General features: G+C 44.1%; 1 protein-coding gene across 2 annotated transcripts in view; it reads left to right on the top strand.

Annotated features, from left to right (window-relative positions):
• NEXMIF (neurite extension and migration factor) overlaps positions 1–22,400 on the top strand; it is a 412,598-nt gene that overhangs the window by 306,914 nt on the left and 83,284 nt on the right. For both annotated transcript variants that reach the window (XM_060692038.2, XM_034435116.3), the window contains exon 3: positions 1,372–1,516. The gene's annotated coding sequence lies outside the window, so the exon portion shown is untranslated. The remainder of the gene's footprint in view (positions 1–1,371; positions 1,517–22,400) is intronic.

Consider the following 22,400-nt stretch of genomic DNA (forward strand, 5'->3'; position numbering starts at 1 on the left):
TTGTTGGGCTTCATAAGACTCTTGGACCATTAGGCTGAATATTGATCTTCTTTTTTGAGGCAAGAAACATGGGGTAAGAGAGAAGCTTTAGCCTGCAAGCAAACAAGGAAAAACCACAGTTGTCCCCTTTTGGAAGGAGATCATAGAACCATGGGGCTGGAAGGAACCTTGGAGATCTTAGAACATATAAAATAATAGATGGACCTCAGAGGTCTTCTAGTCCAACCCACTGCTCAAGCAGGAGACCCTATATCATTTTAGACAAATGGTTGTCCAGTCTCTTTTTCAAAGCCTTCAGTGATGGAGCGCCCACAACTTCTGAAGGCAAGCCCTTCCAGTGATCGATTGTTCTCTAAGGACATTTCTCCTTAGTTCTAGGTTGTTTCTCTCTTTTGTTAGTTTCCAACCATTGTTGTTTTTGTCTTGCCTGTTGGTATCTTTGGTCTTCTAATCCAAGCCAATGGCAGGAGATCTTATATCATCCCGGACAAATCTTTTCTTGAAAACCTCCAGCAGTGGTGAATCCACAACTAAATGAGAAATGAGAAAATGAGGGGTCCTGGCTCTGCCCCCATGCACGCTAAAGCCCAGGGGTGAAATCCAACAGGTTCTGACAGGTTCTGGAAAACCGGTAGCGGAAATTTTGAGCAGTTCGGAGAACTGGCAAATACCACCTCTGGCTGGCCCCAGAGTAGGGTGGGGATGGAGATTTTGCAATATCCTTCCCCCAGGAGTAGGGTGGGAATGGAGATTTTGCAATATCCTTCCCCCAGGAGTGGGGAGGGAATGGGGGTTTTGCAGTATCCTTCCCCTGCTATGCCCACCAAGCCATGCCCACCAAGCCACGCCTACAGAACTGGTAGTAAAAAAAAGTGGATTTTACCACTGGTAAAGCCCCACGCCTTTGTGCCCTCACCTTCCTGTTTGCACTTTTCATTGAATCATCTTCCAAAACTATTGCTCACCAGCCTTACAGGATACGTTTTGTGAACTCCTTGGAGCAAACGACCAATTTTCTGAATAAATGAATTCGTGTAGGCAGTTATATCCTGCTTTTTCCCCCAAGTGTGAAAGAACTGTCGTTTCTGGTATCAGCTTATTCTATGTTCTAAATGCTGAACATGGACCATATTCTTAAAACCCCACCCCAAAATCACAAGGCCCTTTCATAGATAATATTTTTACGCTTTCTTTGCTGCCTGCCTCTTGTGGTATTCCTGAGAGTTTCTGAATAACTGAAGGATGCAGTCTTTGAATATGAATGCAGGAACAGCAGGAGATCCTTATGTAGATGCCACTAATTTAATTTAACTTGCTATATAAGCAGAGAAAGGGCAATTCTCCACTAACTCACTTGCCTTTATTTTACAGTCTCCTTCAGTGCCCTACATCAATAATTGAAAACACTTCTGATCTTCTCTTGGACTTGCACTGGGGAACACAACCTTGGGAGGAGAGGAACCTGCAAAACAGCTTGTGACAAAAGAAGAAAATGGTGCTGAAATAATCTTAAAAGGTAAGCAAAATGGAAATTTGTTTCCTGTTGAAATGGCTGGGCAAGAATTGTTGATGAAGTGAGGAAAAGTCCATCCTCAAAGTGTTTGGGAACCTTTGCTCAGCAAAACCCACCCACCCTTCAGGAAGTGAGGCGTCAGGATGGTTGCTTTCCATCAGTCAAAGATTTCTCCTGCATTCCCTGTGGAGCGATTGGGATGGGTTGCTCACTTGGGTCTGCATTATGCTTGTCCACTTCTGTCTCCAAGACTGGGAGATTGTAATTGGAAGGAATGACTCGATTGTACAGTGGGAGATTTTGTATCTGTCTTGGAAGCCTCTCATTTGGAACTGCATTGTGCCTTGTGCTCAGAGGAAATATGAACCAGCAGTAGCAACAAAGGCCATTTTATGTGGATTGTCCAGTTTGAACCAATTTCTGAACTGATGGACTTGAGGGCACTTACTTTTGCAAAAAGGCATCATCAAGAAAGTCCCAACAGTGCTTTTTCCAAAAAGAAACTGGACTTTCTTGGTTTTGTTCTTTGAAAATGTTTCACTTTTCATCCAAGAAACTGAAGAACCTTATTGGATGAGAAGAGAAATATTTTCAAGGAAAAACCAAGAAGGTCCAGCCCGATCATCTCCTACAGCACTTTTGGGACAACCATGACCTGGATGATTGAGAATCTCCATAGACGTTTTGGCCTTTCCTTAGAAGGGTCCTGTGCATGATCAGGTTTGGTCTTCTCCAGCTACATGTTTAGGTGTCTCAACATGTCAGATTGATGAGAAGCAAACAGAGAGGTTGCCTTCCTTCTTGCAAAACTTGACCAGTTGGAATTTCCTGCAGAGTTTGAGAGGAAAACTATTCCCAGAACAAAGCAGAACTTTGTTGCTCAAACCTATGTTCTCCTTCCACCTTGGTTGATTTTCACACATTCTCTGTTCTTCCCGAGTGGAGGAGCTTTCAAGATACAGAACATTTTACTTCTCCCTTTGGCCTTCAGCTTGCTTGGTTAGCTAACTTGTGTTTAATTATGATATTTGCATTTAAGATACAGCTAATCCTCCCCCCCAAAAAAACCTGTTTTCCAGCTGTTCTTTCTTATTACCAGCTATCCTGAATTTTGAAAGTAGCTAATAAATGCTTTTAATGATAGTAAAATCTCTCTTGAATTTTCCCCATATTTTTATTTTTGTATCCTTGGGTAAACGTTGTGCAGATTTTGGTCAGTATTGCTTTGATACAGCTTTGTTTGTGCCCATATGTCTCTTTGCAGTATTTATTGGCCTCAGTTCAGTTTCAGCTGCTTCTGTATTCATTCATGCCAAACCTGCTTACCTTGCTTGGGCGACATATGCTGATACTGGTTGATGCTCAGTGTTTTGGCCAATGTTTCTGGCTTTGTCAAATATTAGGAGGTTTTTTGGGAGGGGGGTAGTGTTTTCTCATGAACGGTTTGGAGTTGAGAGGCCTCTTTCATTTTTGTTCCTAAGCTGGAAGGGATAAAATAATAATGCTGAAAGTCAAGAAGTGATCAGCGAAGAAATATAATTAATGAATTGACCCTCTTCTGGTGTGCCATCTGCAGCATGGATTCTGATACCAAAATATTGTTTTTGTATCTTTGTAGGGCATTCTGTTCTACTTACTTTGATGACAGGAGGAAAATCAAGTGCTCGCTTCCTGGGATTCTATAAATTCAGGCATGACATGATGTTCCTGCTGTTGCTGGGCAAATAGGCACTTTTCCCTTGATGTACTGAGAGCTTTAGCAGTCAATTGTACTTTTTAGCGTGTTTGATTATAAACCACTGAGGGAGCTTCAGATATTCGACGTTAAAAATAACTAAATAAGCTTGAATAAACAAGTTGGTTGAAGTTAATTGAATGGCTGATCATCAACATCATCACCATCTTCCTCATCATTTTAACAGATTAACAGAGTTGGAAGGGACTTTGTAGGTCATCTAGTCCAACCCCCTGCCCAAGCAGGAGACCCTACACCATTTCTGACAGATGGCAGTCCAGTCTCTTCTCGAAAGCCTCCAGTGATGAAGCTCCCACAACTTCCGAAGGCAGCTTCTGTTCCATTGGTTGATTGCTCTGTCAGAAAATTCCTCCTTATTTCCAGGCTGAATCTCTCCTTGATCAGTTTCCTTCCCTTGTTCCTTTTCTGGCCTTCAGGTGCTTTGGAAAATAGCTTAACCCCCTCCTCTCTGTGGCAGCCCCTCAAATATTGGAACCCTGCTATCATGTCTTTTCACTAGACTAGGCACACTCAATTCCAGCAGCCATTCTTCATATGTTTTAGCCTCCAGTCCCCTAATCACCCTGGTTGCTCTTCTCTACATTCTTTCTAGAGCAGGGATGTTAAAGTCAAGGCCCAGGGGCCGGATCCGGCCCACGGGGTGCTTAGATCTGGCCCACAGGACTACCCTGGAAACAGCGAAGGACTGGCCCACTTGCCTCTGCCAGTGAAAACAGAGCTCACAAGGGCTGCGCACAGCCGTCCCGAGCTCTGTTTTGGCTGGCAGAGGGTTACAGGAGGCCATCGCAGCTGAAAACGGAGCTCAGGAGCCCATTTTCGCTGGCAGAACACTTGGGCCACCACCTGTGCCCCCCCCCAACATGAGTGACGTCATGCTGGCCATGCCCCCCAGCCACTCCTCCCAAAGTCAAACACAATGATGTCATCGCTCCATCTTGTTTAGGTCTCTTTCATGGACGCTTTTTATCAAGTGGGATCCATTTTATTGGTCCACCTGTCATCAGTTCTTCTTGCCATGTGACCAGCCCATTTCCATTTCAGTTCTTTTACTCTCTTGACGATATCATATATTTTCATTTGTTCTCTCATCCATGTGCAGGTCTTTCTATCTTGTCATGTGGTGCCAAGCATGTTTCTTTCCATGGCTCTTTGCACCACTCGTTGCTTTTGTGAGGTTAGTGTTTGAAAGTATATTGAAAGAATGGCTGATTATTGGGTAATAAACATTTGATGGTGCATATAGGGTAGTCAAAAGGGGGGCACGATGACTCAGCGGTTAAAGATGCTGAGCTTGTCAGCTGGAGAGCTGACAGCCTGGGTTCGAGACCTGAGTACTATGTAACAGGGTGAGCTCCCATTTCTTGCTCCAGCTCCTGCCTATCTAGTTCAAAAGCATGCAAATGCAAGTAGATCAATAGGTACAACTTCGATGGGAAGGTAACAGTGTTCCGTGCACCCTGGTGTATAGTCATGCTGGCCACATGACCACAGATAATGTCTTTGGACAGTGCTGGCTCCCTCAGCTTGGAAATGGAGATGAGCACTGCACCCTGGAGTCAGACATGATTGGAAGAGGAAATCTCTACCTTTCTAAGATAGCCCTTGGTTTATGAGCATCACTGGGACTGGAAATTCAATTGTAAAACATTACAGTTATATGTTGAGGCATCCATATGACCGGAAGTAATTTTATGGCCTTTTTCATGGCAGCCAGTCGGCAAATGCTGTGGACGTTAAGTGAACTGATTCATTTGAATGGGCATTTCTTGTCAGAAACTGGCAAAATACATCATAGTCACATGACTGTGGAGTGCTGCAACCAGTCATAAAGCTGCAATATGACCTTGAGACTGCAGGAGGCGCAGTGTGACCATTTACAATGATCAAAAAACACCTGTCCTGTGGCTGTTATAAGTTTGAGCAGTAATAACCGCTTGCAGGTTGAGGGGCTGCTATCTGTAATTAATTTGCAGATTCTCAGTTTGTTTGTTCCCAATATTTATATGCTGTCCCATTTGCAAGTAACAATAAGATAAAACGTGACATACCAAAATGCACATAAATCGTCCTGTTCAGGGTTCTCCCCTCTTTGTGAGGTTCATAGGCTGTGGACCAGGCATGAGGTCTTCTCTTTGGAACACCCTTCATCCAAGATCTGCTTGACCTCAACGTTCCTTATGTTTCACAAACATGTTAGGGCCACATTGTCTGCACATGCTTTTGGCCATTATCTGTCCTTAGAGACCTTGCGTATGGGTTGCTAACTTCTTCATGGGGTGGGGGTGGAATTTAGCAGGTTATTAGTGGAAACAGACAGACAAGAGCAATCCAGCCTGAGCAGACACCCAGAAATTTTAGACAGAGGCTGCTGGCAACAACATGGGCAGTACTTCAGCAGCAGCCTTAGGTGCTTGCTACAGTCCACTTCCATTCCAAAGTCCAGTGAACTAATCTTAGATTAACAGCTACTGTCCATGCCATGTTTGGGGGCGGGGGCAAGAATGGTTACAGAGCAGGGGTGAAATGCTCCCGGTTCGGACCGGCTCAGGTGAGTAGGTAGCGATGGCGGCGGGCAGTTCGGAGAACCGGTAGCAAAAATCCCTGCCCCCGCGCCCCCCCCCCATGCCCAGCTGAGCCGCATGATCATCAGAGCCTTTTTTTCTTTTAAATGGCTCTGACCAGCCAAGCTCTGACAATCCCAGCTGAGTTGCCTGCTAATCAGGCAACTCAGCTTGGATTGCCAGAGCCATGTAAAAGAAAAAAAAAACTTTTTTCCTTTTAAATAGCTCGTACCAAAAATTCCTCCCCCTCCCCCCCTCAGCTTGCTTACCTTAGCTGCTGGTCGCAACGCCTTGCTGTAATCCCTGCAATCCATTGCATCAGCAAGCAACTGAATCTCTCTGCCTTCAATCAAGCAGGCAGGAAATTGTGGACTTCAACTCCCAGAATTCCTCAGCCAGCAAAGCAAAGCTGGCTGAGGAATTCTAGGAGTTGAAGTCTACAAGTTTTAAAGTTGCCAAGGTTGGAGACCCCTGTTCTATTGGATAAGTTTTTTCCCCCTTTGGGAGCTTTAAAAAAATAGTTAATTGGGGGTTTTTTAGTTGTTCTTTTTTTAGACCTAGTCATTTAAAGTTTAGGAAGTTTTAAATTTAGCTGCTTTTATATCAAAATAAAAATAAATTAAAATAATATTTGTGCAGCTTTCTGAGATTTAGTGTGTTTCTGTAGTGTTTCACTCTAACTATACAATCACACAAAATCTCACAAAGCTGTATGTGGAATTTTGTGTGTGTAAAGTGTGAAAGTTGTTTTTTTGGGCTTTTTGTGGCTGTGTGAGGTTCCTGCTTGTTGCAGGGGCCATTTTGGGTCTAGCACAGCTGCTTTTATATTCTGGGTGAGCCAGTTGTGTTGTGTTGTGTTTTGTAGGTTAAAAAAGGGCAAAGAAGTGACATTGACTTGGCCACGCCCACCGGACCAACAAGCCATGCCCTCCCAGTCACCTTACCACCAAGCCCCGCCCACTAATTAAGCCCCGCCCACAGAACCGGTAGCAAAAATGTTTAGATTTCACCCCTGTTACAGAGGTTTTAAATAAGAGAGACAGGTCTTGTTCCTTGGGCTAGAAATCAAAGGGTGCTGCTTTTAAGGCTTAAAATGCAAAGAAGGGGATCACTTGGCTCTTTTACAGCTGCCGCAAGCCACAGCTGGCAAGCTCAACCACGTTGATTGCACACACTCAGAAACTCTTCTACTGCACCCACTGGCCATGTGCCAATTAAACTTGCTTTGAAATCTGCTTGTTTCCAGTAAAAAGCATTTGCATTCAGGCTGAAGGGTCCTTTTTCCAGAGCTATATTTTCCAAAGCCTTCTGGCTGAATGGAGACTTCAGAATAGCTTACTCTCTTCCACCCCCTCCCAGTTCCTCCCCATGCCCCACCCTACCTCAGCCTACTTCCCAAAAGACAAGAACATTTAGGTTAATTTTTTTAAAAAAATAAACTTTATTGATTTTCAAAAGCAGAACATTAAAACAATAAACAGACAAAAAGAGGGTTGAGAAAGAAAGATCAAGAAAGAAAGAGCTCTTGGTAGCACAGCAGACTAAAGCACTGTTATTAACATCAGCTGCCTGCAATTACTGCAAGTTCAAATCTCACCAGGCTCCAGGTTGACTTAGCCTTCCATCCTTTCTAAGGTAGGTGAAATGAGGACCCAGTTTGTGGGGGCAATAAACTGACTTTGTATAAATATACAAAAGTATGAAGGCTATTGCTTAACGCATTGTAAGCCGCCCTGAGTCTCCGGAGAAGGGCGGCATATAAATCAAATTAAAAAAAAAGAAGAAGATAGGATTTCAAAAAGAAAAGAAAAAAGTAAGAATGGTAGAAAGGTAGAAAAAGAATGAATAAAGGCGAATGTATGTGTCCCAGGATCCAATGTTGGGTCAGTCACTGGGACCAGAGGTTTTGTCTTCTGAGCTTTCAGACTCGTACTAGAGCCCATCTTCAGGGAACTTCTCTCTAGTTCAGTAGAGTGGGTGCAGCTACTAAGACTGTTGGACGAGCAGGTAAAAAACAGCCGGGGAAGTGATTGAAGCTTGGGAAACGGGCCTCTTGTCAGTCAACAGGAGTGCTGTTTTACCACCAGCCTATCAAGTACTTAGAAGGCGAGGTTGGGCAGCACAAGGGAACAACTGTCAATGTCTTAAAAGCCATCAACACACCACAATCAAGATCTAAAAAGCCACATACAACACAGGCACTATAAAAATACCACACAGAGAACAGCACACAATCTGCTAGAGAGAAGTTCCCTGGAGACGGGCTCCAGCATGAGTCCGAAAGCTCGGAAGACAAACCCTCTGGTCCCAGTGACCAACCCAGATTGGATCCTGCAGGGAAAAAAATGACTTATAACTTTCTATGGTTCTGATGCAAATTTTAAAATTGCATCTAATTCTTAACTCTAAAGTTAACATTTGTTTGCACTATTTCTCTAATCCCATAAAATTCTAATCTTTAGCTCCCAAAATTTACATTTACATTTCTTTCAATTTTAATCCAAAAAAATTTTCCAAGTAGAAATAAAATTAGTCAACATTTTTTCTTTAATCCAAGCTGTCAATTTCACCTGCTTCACCAAATGATTGTAAGTCAATGAAAGTCAAGGACTACCCATACCCGTGGACTCAGCTATTTTTTTTAAAGCTTGATTTATCCATAAATGTACTTCAATAATCTAGAGAATCTTTTAACTATGAACAGAGTACTGAGACTTCACTTCTATAAGATCCACGCCAAGTTGTATTCATTCTATGACTTCAAACAACTCCAGGGTCTCTGGTCAAGGATTTAGCCCAATGTGGATATTGTAAGGCAGGAAGGGGGGGGTAACTTCAGCTTTCTTGCTGACATGTGGCTCCCTTTCCCCTGTTTGCAATTTCTAGAATCTCTCCAAATTGGCCAGAACACTTTAGAACACTTTCAATAGAATCCAGTGATAAAGAGATTCTGGGACAAAATAAGGAAGTGGTTTAAGTTTAGAGTTAGTTAAGATCTGAAGAGTCCATCGGACCCAAAGTTGGAAGGCCCTCTGAAGGGAAGGAATCTGGCCTTTGAACATCTTGCTTGAAGGGAAGGCTGCTGGCTCTCCAGGTTGTACATTCTACTTTTAATGTTGGCTTTTTGTTGTCGTTGTTAAAAAAAATCATTTGGTATATGGCAGTGGGCTAGGAGACGCTTCCCAGAGTCTATCTGATTGTAGCATAAAGCAAAGGAGAATGTCAACAACAGCAGCCTCTCTGTTGACTCCTTTTACATTCTTAGAAAATAAAAATGGCAACGGGCATCTCCTTCTGGGGCTGCCAGGTGTCCCCTATTTGAGCGGACAGTCCGCTTTTTTCACATTATGTTCACTATTTTTTTTCACAAAATAGTGGACATTTTTTTGATTCAAAAGCTTTATGATGAAATGGTACGTAATCTAAAGCTGTACAGTCTAAGAGAATAAGGATAGGAGAATCGCATTTTGTCTTTTTTTTCATAATTTAGAATGAGACAAAGATCGAATATCCATTGAACTCAATTCTCCGGAAAAATTAATGATGAGATTAAAATAAAAATATATTATAAAATTATGTACAATTCACATTTTTAAAATGTATTGTAGCTTGTGTCGACTGACCTAAAATGGCGTGTTAAAATGTTTGTAAGAAAATATATAATTTAAGTGTAATTTTTTTAAAAAATTTTTACTACTTAACAACCCCCCCCCACCCCCCGCTTGTCCTCTATTTTTGGGAAGCAGACCTGGCAACCCTATCTCCTTCTGTGGTATAGAAGTGTGCCTATGTAGTAGGATGTATCTAGGTTGGTGTGGGGCAACTTTGCCACTGTGATGATAGAAGGTTATGGGTTGGCACTCTGGCCTCCACATTTACAGATCTGGAAGGAGCTGTGATATCTGCAGTCGAGGTACCATGAGTTAGGCACCTTGGCCATCTTCTATGAGTTAGCCACACAAGATGGTTGGATTAGTAAGCCAGTCAGTGTCTATCTATCTGTCTGTCTGTCTTCTCTTTCCCTCTCTCTCTCTCCCTCTCTCTGTCTCTCTCTCTTTCTCTCAGTTCAACTCACCTCACAATATTGTTGTGGAGACAATAGGAAGCAAGAACATTATGTACCGAATGCTACCTTGACTTCCACAAAATGAAGATGGAAACAAATCTAACACATAATTAACTATTTACAATCAGGATGGAAATACTGATAGTCCTTGATTTACAACAGTTCATTTAGTGACCATTCGAAGTTACAACAGCAGTGAAAAAACGTAACCTATGACCATTTTTCACACTTACGACCGTTGCAGCATTCCCCTGGTCCTGTGATCAGAATTCAGATGTTTGTCAACGGACTCAAATTTATGACAGTTGCAATATCCTGTTGTTATGTGATCACCTTGTGCAACTTTCTGACAAGCAAAGTCAATGAGGAAACCATATTCACTTAACAACTGTACTAATTTAACAACTGCAATGATTCACTCAACAACTGTTGCAAGAAAGGTTGCAAAATGGAGCAAAACTCACTTAACAAATGTCTCAGCAACAGAAATTTTGTAGTCATAAGTCAAGGACTACCTATAGGAAATGCCTAATGGAATGGAATTAGGCAGTTCTATATGAACCTTGCTTCTTCTCATTGAAATTTCGTGGAATTTAAAATGTGGTGGGAAAGGCTGCTGTGGTGGATGGATATGGGGTGGGGGGTGGGGAATGTGGTGTGATGGACTACAGTGAAGTGACGTTTCCCAAGAAGGAGGGAGCACATTCCAAAGAGAGGAGGGCGAGACAAAAGGCAGCCCAGAGTTTAATAGGAGACAGAGGGAAAGAGTCAGGAGCTGTGGTGGCACAGTGGTTTGAATGCAGTATTGCAGGCTGACTCAGCTCACTGCCAGCAGTTCGATCCTGATGGGCTCAAGGTTGACTCAGCCTTCCATCCTTCTGAGGTAGGTAAAATGAGGAAGCAGATTATTGGGGGCAAGAAGCTGACTCTGTAAACCTCTTAGAGAGGGCTGTAAAGCACTGTGAAGTGGTATAAACAGGTAAGTCTAAGTGCTATTGCTAAGTGCTGTAGCCACTCCCTAGAATCTCTCAGCATATGGGGTGAGATAGTAGTGAAGGTTTAATCTGGCAAGATTCTGTCTGTCGTCACGAGCAGATTCAGAACTGAACTTTGGCTGGATTTTTCTATGTTGTTCTTGGGCTGGGTCTGGAACTTGTGGAAATTTAGAGAGACCCAAAGTTTGGAGAACACATGTGAGCCACTAGTAATGTGGTTGGCTTGGTTATACAACCAACCTGCTTCGGTATTATCAGTTGACCAGAAAAGTTCATCTCCCATCTGCTAGTTCTATAAAACTAACGATTTGGCTCATTCTGTGGAACCTGTGATATGAAAAGATCTGACTTCACTACCTTGAGTGCTGTTAGGTTCAATTACTCATTTGACTGACACCGGCGGACTATATCTTTATTAGGGCTAGTGCAGCAGTGCGGAGAATTTCTCCTTCTAGCAATTCGGCTTCCGTTTGATAAAAGAGAATTTGCTTTTGGAATTTCTTTCAAAGGAGAATATCATCTTGGTGATGTGGGTTCAGTTCTCACGTGGTGCATTGAGTTATGGGGGAGCTTTCTCCTGCTTTAACACTTCCTTCAAATGGTGTTCTTAAGACATCTTTTCATCAATTAGTAAAAAGAAGCAACAGTGGCTCGAGTGCTTGGGACCAGGGTTGGGTCCTAAAATTTTTTACTACCAGTTCTGTGGGCGTGGCTTATTTTGTGGGCGTGGCTTGTAGGGGGTAATGTGACTGGGTAGGCATGGCCAACTTTTTTTTTTAACTTTTAAAAGCATTTTTTCAGCTGATGAGGTTGTAGAAAAATGCTTTTAAAAGTTTAAAAAAAAAGCCTCTGATGAGATGGGCGGGGTAAGCAAGCGGCAACTGGGCCAGGGACTGGTTCGGGGGTGTGGCCAGCCAATGTTATTACCGGTTCTCCGAGCTACTAAAATTTTTTACTACCGGTTCTTGCGAACCGGTGCGAACCGGGAGCAACACACCATTGCTTGGGACGCTGGGCAAGAGGTTAGCAAGCCTGCGTTCGAGACCCGAGAACTGCCGTGGGGAGGAATTGAGCTCTTGTCCCTCACTCCAGCTCCTGCCGAGGACCTGAAAGGAGCCCTCAACTGCATCATAGCTTCCACCACCGTGGGCAGTGGTGACATCACCGGCTAATCCTTTCCATCCAGAAGCACCTCAGTGCTTCTGATTCAAAAAAATAAAATAAAAATCAACTAGTAAAGCCAGTTAGGAAGCTATGAGGCACAGTTGGGGCTTTGTAGAAATGTGATTGCTTCTTCCATTTCTTCGAATCTCATTTTTGCAGACACTACAAGAGTTTTGTTGAAGTGTCTTAAGCCTCTTCAATGAGGAACCATGTGACACATTTTGGCCAGCTATAGCTGGAAGAGGGCCCAAGAGCCACAAGCATCTGGGATGCTAAGAATGACGCAACCATGATTAGAAAGATGATTTGGAGTTCATTTCATGATAACCTGACTTAGAAAGGGGTGTCCATAAGAAAGGTGCCTTCTGCGGTGAAGGGAAGAAGAATGTTGATGCCGCTGGATTTGAGTGGCAAAGCAGCTGTTTTTTGAGAGAAAGGTCAAAGTTCCATCTCTGACATTTCCAGGAAAGAACTGGGGTGGGGACCCTAAATCTGAAAGCTTGGGAAACTGCATTCACTTAGTTTAGAGAGCATTGAGAGCAAGAAATGCAAAAGCTAAAAAAAGCACCTTCTGTGTATTTGCTTATTAACTACAGGCCTTCAAATTTAGGCAAGAATTGAAGATCTTCACCCTGCCTGCTTCTTTTGAAAGGCTCATGATTCACAAGCCCCTTGGATGGCTTCCATACCATTTTTGCTTTGGATTCTAAAGCAATCTGTCAGAAACGTTGAAAGGTGACAGGTTCTTGAATCCCAGCCATGCCAGAGGACACATGCCAGTGGCCGAGTCTTTGCAGAAGAACCAGGACGGAAGGGCTGCCTGCCAGGACTGTCTGCAAGGAGAGGTTAGAAAATCAAGTGTTGGCCACAACTGGGTGACCAAAGCCCTGCTCCCTTTTAACATGGATCCCAACTGTGGAGCTTAGGTGGCTGCCATGTTGATTTTTTTTTTTTTAAATTCCCCCTCCATGGCAGCTGCTAATTCTCCCTTCAGAGAGAATGCAACTTTCATTTGTATGTAAGCAGATAGTATGTTTTTGTTATGTAGCCTAGAGGGATGTTTCCCAGCCGTGCAACTTCTGGACATGTGGACTTCAACACCCAGGATTCTCATCAGTAGCCATTGGCTGTCTGGAGAAGGTGGCAGGGAAGGTTGCAAATGGGAATCGTGAGGTTGCAAGGCATTGCAGCCAGTCATAAGTGCAAACTGGTTGTTAAGCACCCAGATCGTGATCACAGAAGTTTGCAGAAGAGCTGGAATGACCAGAAGTTCGAGGATTGGTCGTAATCACATTCATTCAGCACCATTGTACAGTGTTTCCCCGAAAATAAGACCCTGTCTTACATTTTTTTGAACCCTGAAATAAGCGCTTGGCCTTATTGCCATGCACTCAAGAGCCCGATTGGGCTTATTATCATTATTGTCTTATTTTGGGGGAAACAGGGTAAGTTTGAATGTTCATTGGATGAAAATGGTCATAAATCGAGGACTACCAATAATGGCCCTCTGGGCAGGGGTGAAATCCAGCAGGTTCTGGAGAACCGGTAGCAGAAATTTTGAGCAGTTTGGAGAACCGGCAAATACCACCTCTGGCTGGCCCCAGGAGTGGGGTGGGAATGGAGATTTTGCAATATCCTTCCCCCAGGAGTGGGGTGGGAATGGAGATTTTGCAGTACCCTTCCCCTGCCACGCCCACCAAGCCACAGAACCGGTAGTAAAAAAAATTGGATTTCACCACTGCCTCTGGGGTCTTAAAAAGCAGGGTTGCTGCATATTGATATCAGCCCTAGAAGGACCAGGGGAGACATGATAGCAGTCTTCCAATATTTGAGGGACTCCTACAAAGAAAAGGGGGTCAAACTATTCTCCAAAGCACCAAAAGGCAGGAAAAGAAACAATGGATGGAAACTAACCACGGAGAGAAGCAATTTAGAACTAAGGAGAAATTTCTTAACAGTGAGAACAATTAACCAGTGGAACGGCTTCAGAAGTTGTGGGAGCTCCATCACTGGAGGCTTTCAAGAAGAGACTGGACAACCATTTGTCTGAGATGGTATAGGGGTCTCCTGCTCGAGCAGGAGGTTGGACTAGAAGACCTCCAAGGTCCCTTCCAACTCTATTATTATATGTTCTATGTTCACTCAAGCTAAACATTTTGCTCCCCTTTAAAAACAAAAGCATATGGAAGTGGAGTACTAGTATCGATTCCAAAAATCGATTCCATACGCTTCCACCTTAAGGCCTAAATGATTAAGGAAAACGGTGAAAATGCTGTAAAGCCCACATGCATCAACTGCCTGTGGGCACCAGATACCCATCTCGAAGGATAAAGAAGGGTGTGGTGCAAAATCACAGCAGATTCCAAGGGACGAGCATGTTTGACAGGCTTCCCATCTCAGTTATTCTTCCGTTGCCCTATAAGATGAGAGGGGCTAGGAGAAGGATGCTTTGCTTCTGGCCATCCACCCAGGGAGAGCTGGCACCAAAGAGAAGATTTGCACTAGTGAGTCTCTCGCCACTGCATTGCACCAGCCCTCCCTCCTAAGTATTTTTAAACTGCTCAGCAGCTGTTCTGCCATTCAGTCGAAACATTTGCTTAGCGCACGAGCCATGTGCTGGCAGGCGTAGCCCAGAAGGCGAAAGTCAAGTTGTACCTCTCCGGAGCATTTTATTCGGCCATCTGGGTTGGAGTCCCTCTTGATCAAGTCTGCTTTGGAACGTGATTGAAACCTTTCCTGGAGGATTCTGAGCTTGTTTTCTTCAGAGGAAAAAGGGCTCTTTTCCAATTTTCCCCAAGAAAAGAGTAGAATAAGTGTAACTGATGCAAAAGCCTCAGATGCAGTACTGCGGAACGGTGCAATTCATGTTTTCCTTTTCCAGCGAAGGGGTCTTTTCAGAGGCCAAGCAAGGGGATGATTGCATCCCACGCGACCAGAGCAGTGATGGGACAGTGGCTTTAAAGAGGGTTGGGTTACTGCTGGCACCGGGCCATGAAGGCAGTTCAGGCAAGAACGATGGTCTGAAAGGCTGGGGTGGGGAGAAGCATCCAGCCTGTGTGATGGCATGTGAGAAAGACCTTGGGAGATGGGATGAAGAGATGCTGCCTAGGAAATGGTCAGATTAGAGGGAGCGGAGATTGCAGCTGCAAAATAGATGGAGCAAGAGACTCAGGAGGGACCCTCCCTAAGTGAATGGGCTGTAAAAGCAGAACTTTACTTTCAGACTTGCAAGATTCTGTTAATGTAGCCTTACAATAAGGTAGATGTTGTGACCCCGACTCCTGAGCCTGTCCTAACAGAGGAAGAGGACTCAGAAGGTGATGGGGAGGAACTGATAGGACCCTCCTTTCTGGCAATGCCTCAGGTTCCATCCGAAGGCCAGGAGGAACAGCCTGGGATGTGCCAGGAGGAAGGCATATCGGAGCACCAATTGATAGGCATATCGGATCACCAACTGAGGATGATGAATCCTGGCTTGATCCCAGGCAGCGTCGGAGGGAGAAGCGTGTGCAGCAACGGAAGAGGCATGGGAGGGCCAGAGATTGAGCTGAGTCACGGAGCTACGCCCCACCAGGAATAAAAGTGGGTGGGATTGCTCTTCAGGCTTTGTGTCGGACAAACTTAAATCCTGAAAGTCACATCGTGATTTCTGAAATTCGGCTTGGATATATTTTGGACTGAACATTGACTAAACTCTTGTCTCGTGGATAATTTGTTGCTCCTGGAACGGACTGAAGATAAGTCCTCTTCTGCTTTATGGGAGTGTAAACGGTCTTGGCAGGCATTCGGCAGTTTGCTGCCAAAACCTTGGTCTGCCAAGAATTCTAATCTAATAAAATATTGGCAGGCGTGCTTGGTATTACGTTTGCCTGTGTGAGGAAGGGGGACAGAACAGTAGAATTAGCCCGTCTGAATAAGAAAATAATAGAGTTGGAAAGGACCCTGAAGGTCTTCAAGTCCATCTCCCTACTCAAGCAGGAAACTCTATACCACTCCAGACAAATGGCTGCCCAGTCTCTTCTTAAAAGCCTCCAGTGATGGAGCACCCACAATTTCTGAGGACAAGCTGTTCCATTGGTTTATTGTCCTCACTGTTGGGAAGTTTCTCCTTAATTCCAGGTTGCTTCTCTCCTTAATTAGTTTCCATCCATTGCTTCTTGCTCTGCCTTCAGGTGCTTTGGAGAATAGGTTGACCCCCCCCCTTCTTTGTGGTAACCTCTCAAATATTGGAACACTGCTATCATGTCACCCCTATTTCTTCTTTCTACTAGACTAGATATGCCCAGTTCCCTCATATGTTTCAGCCTTTAGTCCCCTAATCATCTTTGTTGCTCTTCTCTGCACTCTTTCTAGAGTCTCAACCCTGACTCTTCTACCTTCGAAAGCTGACATCAGTCTTGCAAGTCTGAAAAGACAACCTTCCCCACCCCTATTTCCTTCATAGCCTGAAAGGGAGGGTCCCTTGCCCAGTTTGAATCTCACCAGGCTCAAGGTTGACTCAGCCTTCCATCCTTCCAAGGTCGGTAAAATCTTTAGAGAGGGCTGTAAAAAGGACTATGAAGCGGTATATAAGTCTAAGTGCTATTGCTATTGCTAAAAACCATGGCCAAAATGGTCACAAAATTGGCTCTGGTCTCATGGTGACCCACTTTAAGACTGTCACAACTTGAGGGCTCAATTGTGGCAATAACTTGAAATTACCCAAACATAATTATAATGGGAGTTCTCTTCGTTTCTCAAACCCTTGTGGTGGAAAGGGTGTTGTGGAGGGGCTGTTGTTGCTTTTGTGAAGCCAGAGCAGGTGGCATCTGCTTATCATTTCAGCACTTCCTGATCCTTTTATTAGCCTGAGAATCGATATTCATACCATAAAATGTTCTGGGAACAGAACTTTCAACCTGGGGAAATCTAGCCTGAAAAAGTTTTGTGTAATGCATTACAATATGCAGGTAGTCCTGATTTACCACCATTCATTTAGTGACCATTTGAAGTTATTATTTATTATTTATTTATTTTATTAAATGTGTATACCGCCTTCTCCTGCTGGACTCAGGGCGATGCACAGCCAACATAAAAAACATCCCAATACAAAAGTTAAAATTTGTTAAAAGAATTATACAACTTTGGCCCAAAATTTAAAACATCCCGACTAAAACCCATAAACAATTAAAAATCTAATATCTTAAAAAAAGGGGGGGGTTACGCCAGCCCTGCTTGGTGGAAAAGAAAGGTTTTTAGGGCACGGCGAAAAGCCCGGAGATCTGGTATCCTTCGTATCTCTGGGGGTAGGTCGTTCCAGAGGGCGGGGGCTGCCACAGAGAAGGCCCTCCCCCTGGGGGTCGCCAGCCGACACTGCCTGGCTGATGGCACCCTGAGGAGGCCCTCTCTGTGGGAGCATACTGGCCGGTGGGAGGCTATCGGCGGCAGAAGGCGGTCCCGCAAATACCCAGGCCCTATGCCATGGAGCGCTTTAAAGGTGGTAACCAACACCTTGAAGCGCACCTGGAAGACCACTGGAAGCCAATGCAGCTCACGCAGGAGAGACGTCACATGGGAGCACCCCTTCGCTCCCATAATCCCCCGCGCGACCGCATTCTGCACCAGTTGGAGCCTCCAGGTGCTCCTCAAGGGGAGTCCCATGTAGAGACTACTGCATTGCAGTAGTCCAGGCAGGAAGTGACGAGTGCCTGAGTGACTGTGCGTAAGGAGTCCCGATCCAGAAAGGGACGCAACTGGCGAATCAGGCGAACCTGATGAAAAGCCCCCCTGGCCACGGCTGTCATATGCTCTTCTAAAGACAGCCGTGCATCCAAGTTGCGAGCCCTCTCCATGGGGGCCAGTAACTCACCCCAATAGCCAGCGATGGCACCAGCTGGCTATATTGGGACGCCGGAAGCCACCGCCACTCGGTCTTGGAAAGGTTGAGTCCCCATCCAGATCCGCACGGCCTCCAGGCATGGGGACATTACTTCAAGGGCATCACAAGTTAGAATATCACTGAAAAAAGGGACTTATGACCATTTTTCACACTTATGACCATTGCAGCATCCCTTTGGCCATGTGATCAAAATTTGGACGCTTGGCAACTGGCTTACCTTGGGCTAAATTGTGATTGTAAATCGAGGATTACTTGTATATACAGATACACAGATTAACAGACTTGGAAGGGACCTTGTAGATCATCTAGTCCAACCCCCAGCCAAGCAGGAGACCCTACACCAGTGATGGCTAACCTTTTCCGGATCAAATGCCCAAAGCACACACGTGCGCCCAAACCCCCAAAATGCAATGTGTGTGCGGCCCCCGTGCACATCCCACGCCCCCCACACATTCATACGTGGCCCCCTGCACATGCCCCACTCCCCATGCGTGTGCCCCCCCGTGCCCTGCCCCACGCACATGTGTGGCAGAGACCCGATGGCCAGCGGGAGGCGTGCATGCATGCATGGCAGAGCTAAACTGGGGCAATGGCTCGCGTGCCCACAGAGGGCACTGCGTGCCACTTGTGGCACACATGCCATAGATTTGCCTTCACAGCCCTACACCATTTCTGACAGGTGGCAGTCCTGTCTCTTTTTGAAAGCTTCCAATGATGAAGCTCCCACAATTTCTGAAGGCAACTTCTGTTCCATTGTTTGATTGCTTGACTGATTGGTTCATATGCTCCCATATGTATTTCTGGGACTCCTTATCCAGTTCTGGTCCAGAGGACTCACTTGCATGACTCTAAAATGGGCCAGAACATGGATGTTCAGCATGGTCCTAAAAGACACAATGTGTTCCATCTGCAAATTATTAAATTTTGCACCAAATAGTTCCGGCCACCTGGAATTTCAAATGCTTTGACATCCCATTGATCCAGATAAAAATATATTTTAGTTTTTCAGTGCAAGTTTTTCAGTTTGCAATAGCAATTCTGACTATTTTACAAGGAAAAGAATAAATTAATAGTAGCAATGGCAAATAAGTCTCGGGTAATAGGGGCAATATTTTATATAGAAATAATGAGCAAGATCATGAAGTAATATTTTCACTTTCTTCAAAAATATTTAACCAAAATGAATAACTGCATTACCAACTGGCAATCAGAAATATAATGCTTCCAAGCCTGAAGATATACCAGCGTGTATTATGCCATCTTCTGGTATCCATTTTCTCCATGAAATGTGTTTAATCCTCTTTTAATGGAACTTAAATGATCATTAGCTATCCTAACATCTTATGGGAGTGAGTTCCATGTTTTAACTATGAATGAGGTGAAGTCCTTCCTTTAATGGCCCTGACTTTCCCTTCTATTAATTCAGATTAATACCTTGCTGAGGTATCAGAAGTTGGTTGGTGCGTGTTGATATCAGCCCTAGGAGGGCTAGGAGTGACATGATAGCACGGTTCCAATATTTGAAGGGTTCCCACAGAGATGAGGAGGTCGAAATATTTTCCAACGCACCAAAAGGCAAGACAAGAAAGGATGGATGGAGACTAACTAAGGACAGAAGCAACCTACTATCTGGAACGAGCTCCCCCCAGAGATACAGAGGATCCCGGATCTGCGCACCTTCCGCCGCGCTTTAAAGACCTTACTATTTCACCAGGCGGGCCTGGCCTAATTTTCTCCCTCTTTTATAAAATATTTTTAATTTTTAAATATCTTTTAGTATTTTATACATTCAATTTTAAAATTGGTTTTAAAAAGTTTGGGGTTTTAAATTTGTCGGGGCCAAAATTATTTAATTTTATTTTATTCTACTTTTAAATTTTGTATGTATGTGTTTTATTGTTTGGGTGTGCACCGCCCTGAGTCCTTTGGGAGTAGGGCGGTATAGAAATCAAATCAAATAAATAAATAAATAAATAAAACCTAGAACTAAGGAGAAACAGTTAGAGCAATTAACCAGTGGAATGGCTCGCCCTCAGAAGTTGTGGGTGCTCCATCACTGGAGTGTTTCAAAAAGAGACCGGATAGCCAACTATCTGAAATGGTATAAGGTCTCCTGCTCAAGCAGGGGGTTGGACTAGAAGACCTCTGAGGTCCCTCCTAACAGCTCTGTTATTCTGTGTTCTAGTTGTATTTATCCCCCTCTCTATTAAAAGGACTGCTATGCCACATTTCATTATTAACGATCCTGAAACAACTGAACAAACTCAGAAGACGGAATAATGTTTGAGGTTCTCTGTTAATTTTTCTGCTCTACTTGTTTCCAACGGTTATCTTACATTTTGATTTTATTAATCTGTTTATTCGCTTCCTCCTCCTCTGCGGTAAACGGCATTTTCCTTATATAAATGAGAGGGGGGAGAAACAAGGTTCTTGAAGGAGAAACTTTGAGGAACTCAGTTTTTCCATGTATTTCTGCCAGCACCGTTGGAAGAAATATACATAGTTCTCAATTTACAACCACAATTGAGCCCAAAATTTCTGTTGCTAAGCGAGACAGTTGTTAAGTGTATTTTGCTCCATTTTATAACCTTTCTTGCCACAGTTGTTAAGTGAATCACTGCTATTGTTAAGTTAGTAGCAAGGCTGGTAAATGAATCTGGCTTTTCTATTGAGTTTGCTTGTCAGAAGGTCACAAAAGGAGATCACATGGCCCCGGGATATTGCAACCGTCATATGTATGAGTCAGTGGCCAAGCGTCTGAATTTTGATCATGGGGATGGTGCAAGGGTTGTAAGTGTGAAAACCGGTCATAAGTCACTCTTTTCAGTGCTGTTGTAAATTTGAAAGGTCACTAAATGAACTGTCGTAAGTCAAGGATTACCTGACCTGGAGAAGCTGTTGGGGCAAAGCCATGGAATCGGAGGATGCAAATTGAAAAAGATTGCCTTGAATGCAAATAAGAAGTGGATGATGGGGGAAGCAAGTTCATCTGGAAAAGTGAGAATGTGGAGGTATGAAAAATACATTTTCAAGAGGAAATGTATTTTATAGAACGAAATGCCACGAGGGAACGGAAGCAATAAAAATCATATTGACTTTTGGTGTTGAATACATCTCTATTTCCTGACTCTGGCTTAGTTCTAATTGGTCCAGCTTATTAGGAAGCTTTCCAAACAGAACACATTTTGTAATTGTAGCACATTGTATTCCATATGATTTTAATGACATATATGGCAGGAAAGGATTTTTCTTGCCATGTGTAGAGGAATTAGAGGCCGTGGGAGTCTATTAAACTGCACTGAAGAACTTTAGAAAGCAGTGACAGTACATCTGACTATGTGGCACTTGCTTATGCCAGCAGGACAAACAAGGTTTAGCTATAATGCTAACTAGGCCTACCAAAGTTCACCCAAGGATACCCTGCTGATTCTGTCCATAAAGACAATAAAGAAGAAGTTAGCATTGGAAATTAAAACTTGAGTTAATTCAGGAAGTTGACTGACATGATATTACAGGTAGTCCCCAATTTAATGACCACAACTCATGCCAACATTTCTCTTGCTGATCAAGGGGGCTGTTTAAGTGAGAAGCAGCATCACATGTCCATAAGGAAGTTGCAATGGTCGTAAGTGCGAAAATCAGTCATAAATCATGTTTTTTCAGTTGCCGTTGTAACTTTAAACAGTCACTGAATGAACTGTTGTAAGTTGAAGGCTACCTGTATGTGGAATTGTGGAGAGGATTTTTTCTGGCCCTTGTGCCAAGCATCTCCTTCAGCAGGAGACTGGAGCAAAGAGCAATTTGATTGATTGATTGATTGATTGATTGCTTTGTTTACTAAAGCTTGCATGCCGCTCCAGCCCAAAGCATCTGAGTGCCTTGAATTCCAGCAATTCAGTCACAGCATTAAAATACATCATGAAACCACAGATCCTCAGATTTCAGGAGCCATCGACAATCACACCGTCCTTGCTAAGATCCTCCAGGTGTTCACCATCTTCTGCACAACACCCAAAGCCAGGCTGTCCTCCTCTTTTTTCAACCGCCATATGAGCGCATCCATTTTTTGGCAGCTAGAACAAAGAGTCAGCCTTCTTGTCAAAAACGCAGCCATCAGTCGGGAAGCGCATGAAAGCCCAGCCTGTGCGCCTGCAGCGCAGTGTGGTGCGCCTGCCCTTCGGCTCCTGTGTGGAGAAGGCAGCCAACGTTGCACGCATGGCTGAGCAGAAGCTGCGGAGGGAAGGTGGGCTCAGGCTTTGCTTGCGTTCCCTTTCCAAGAAGGAAAAAAATGTTTCTTCTTCGAGGTTCTCGTGGCCGTGCAACCCCGTGGCCTTTGGAGATGAGAGGGGGCTGCTCAGGGGCTGATAGACACACCAAATGGTGGTGATCCCGAATGGATGTTTTTTTGCCAGGAAACAGGCAAAATAATAATAATCACATGATCACGGAACACTGCAACTACTGGTA

This window comes from Pantherophis guttatus, chromosome 12 (genome assembly GCF_059756535.1).
Source record: "Pantherophis guttatus breed Tessera chromosome 12, ASM5975653v1, whole genome shotgun sequence".
In the NCBI taxonomy this organism is placed as follows: Eukaryota; Metazoa; Chordata; class Lepidosauria; order Squamata; family Colubridae; genus Pantherophis; species Pantherophis guttatus.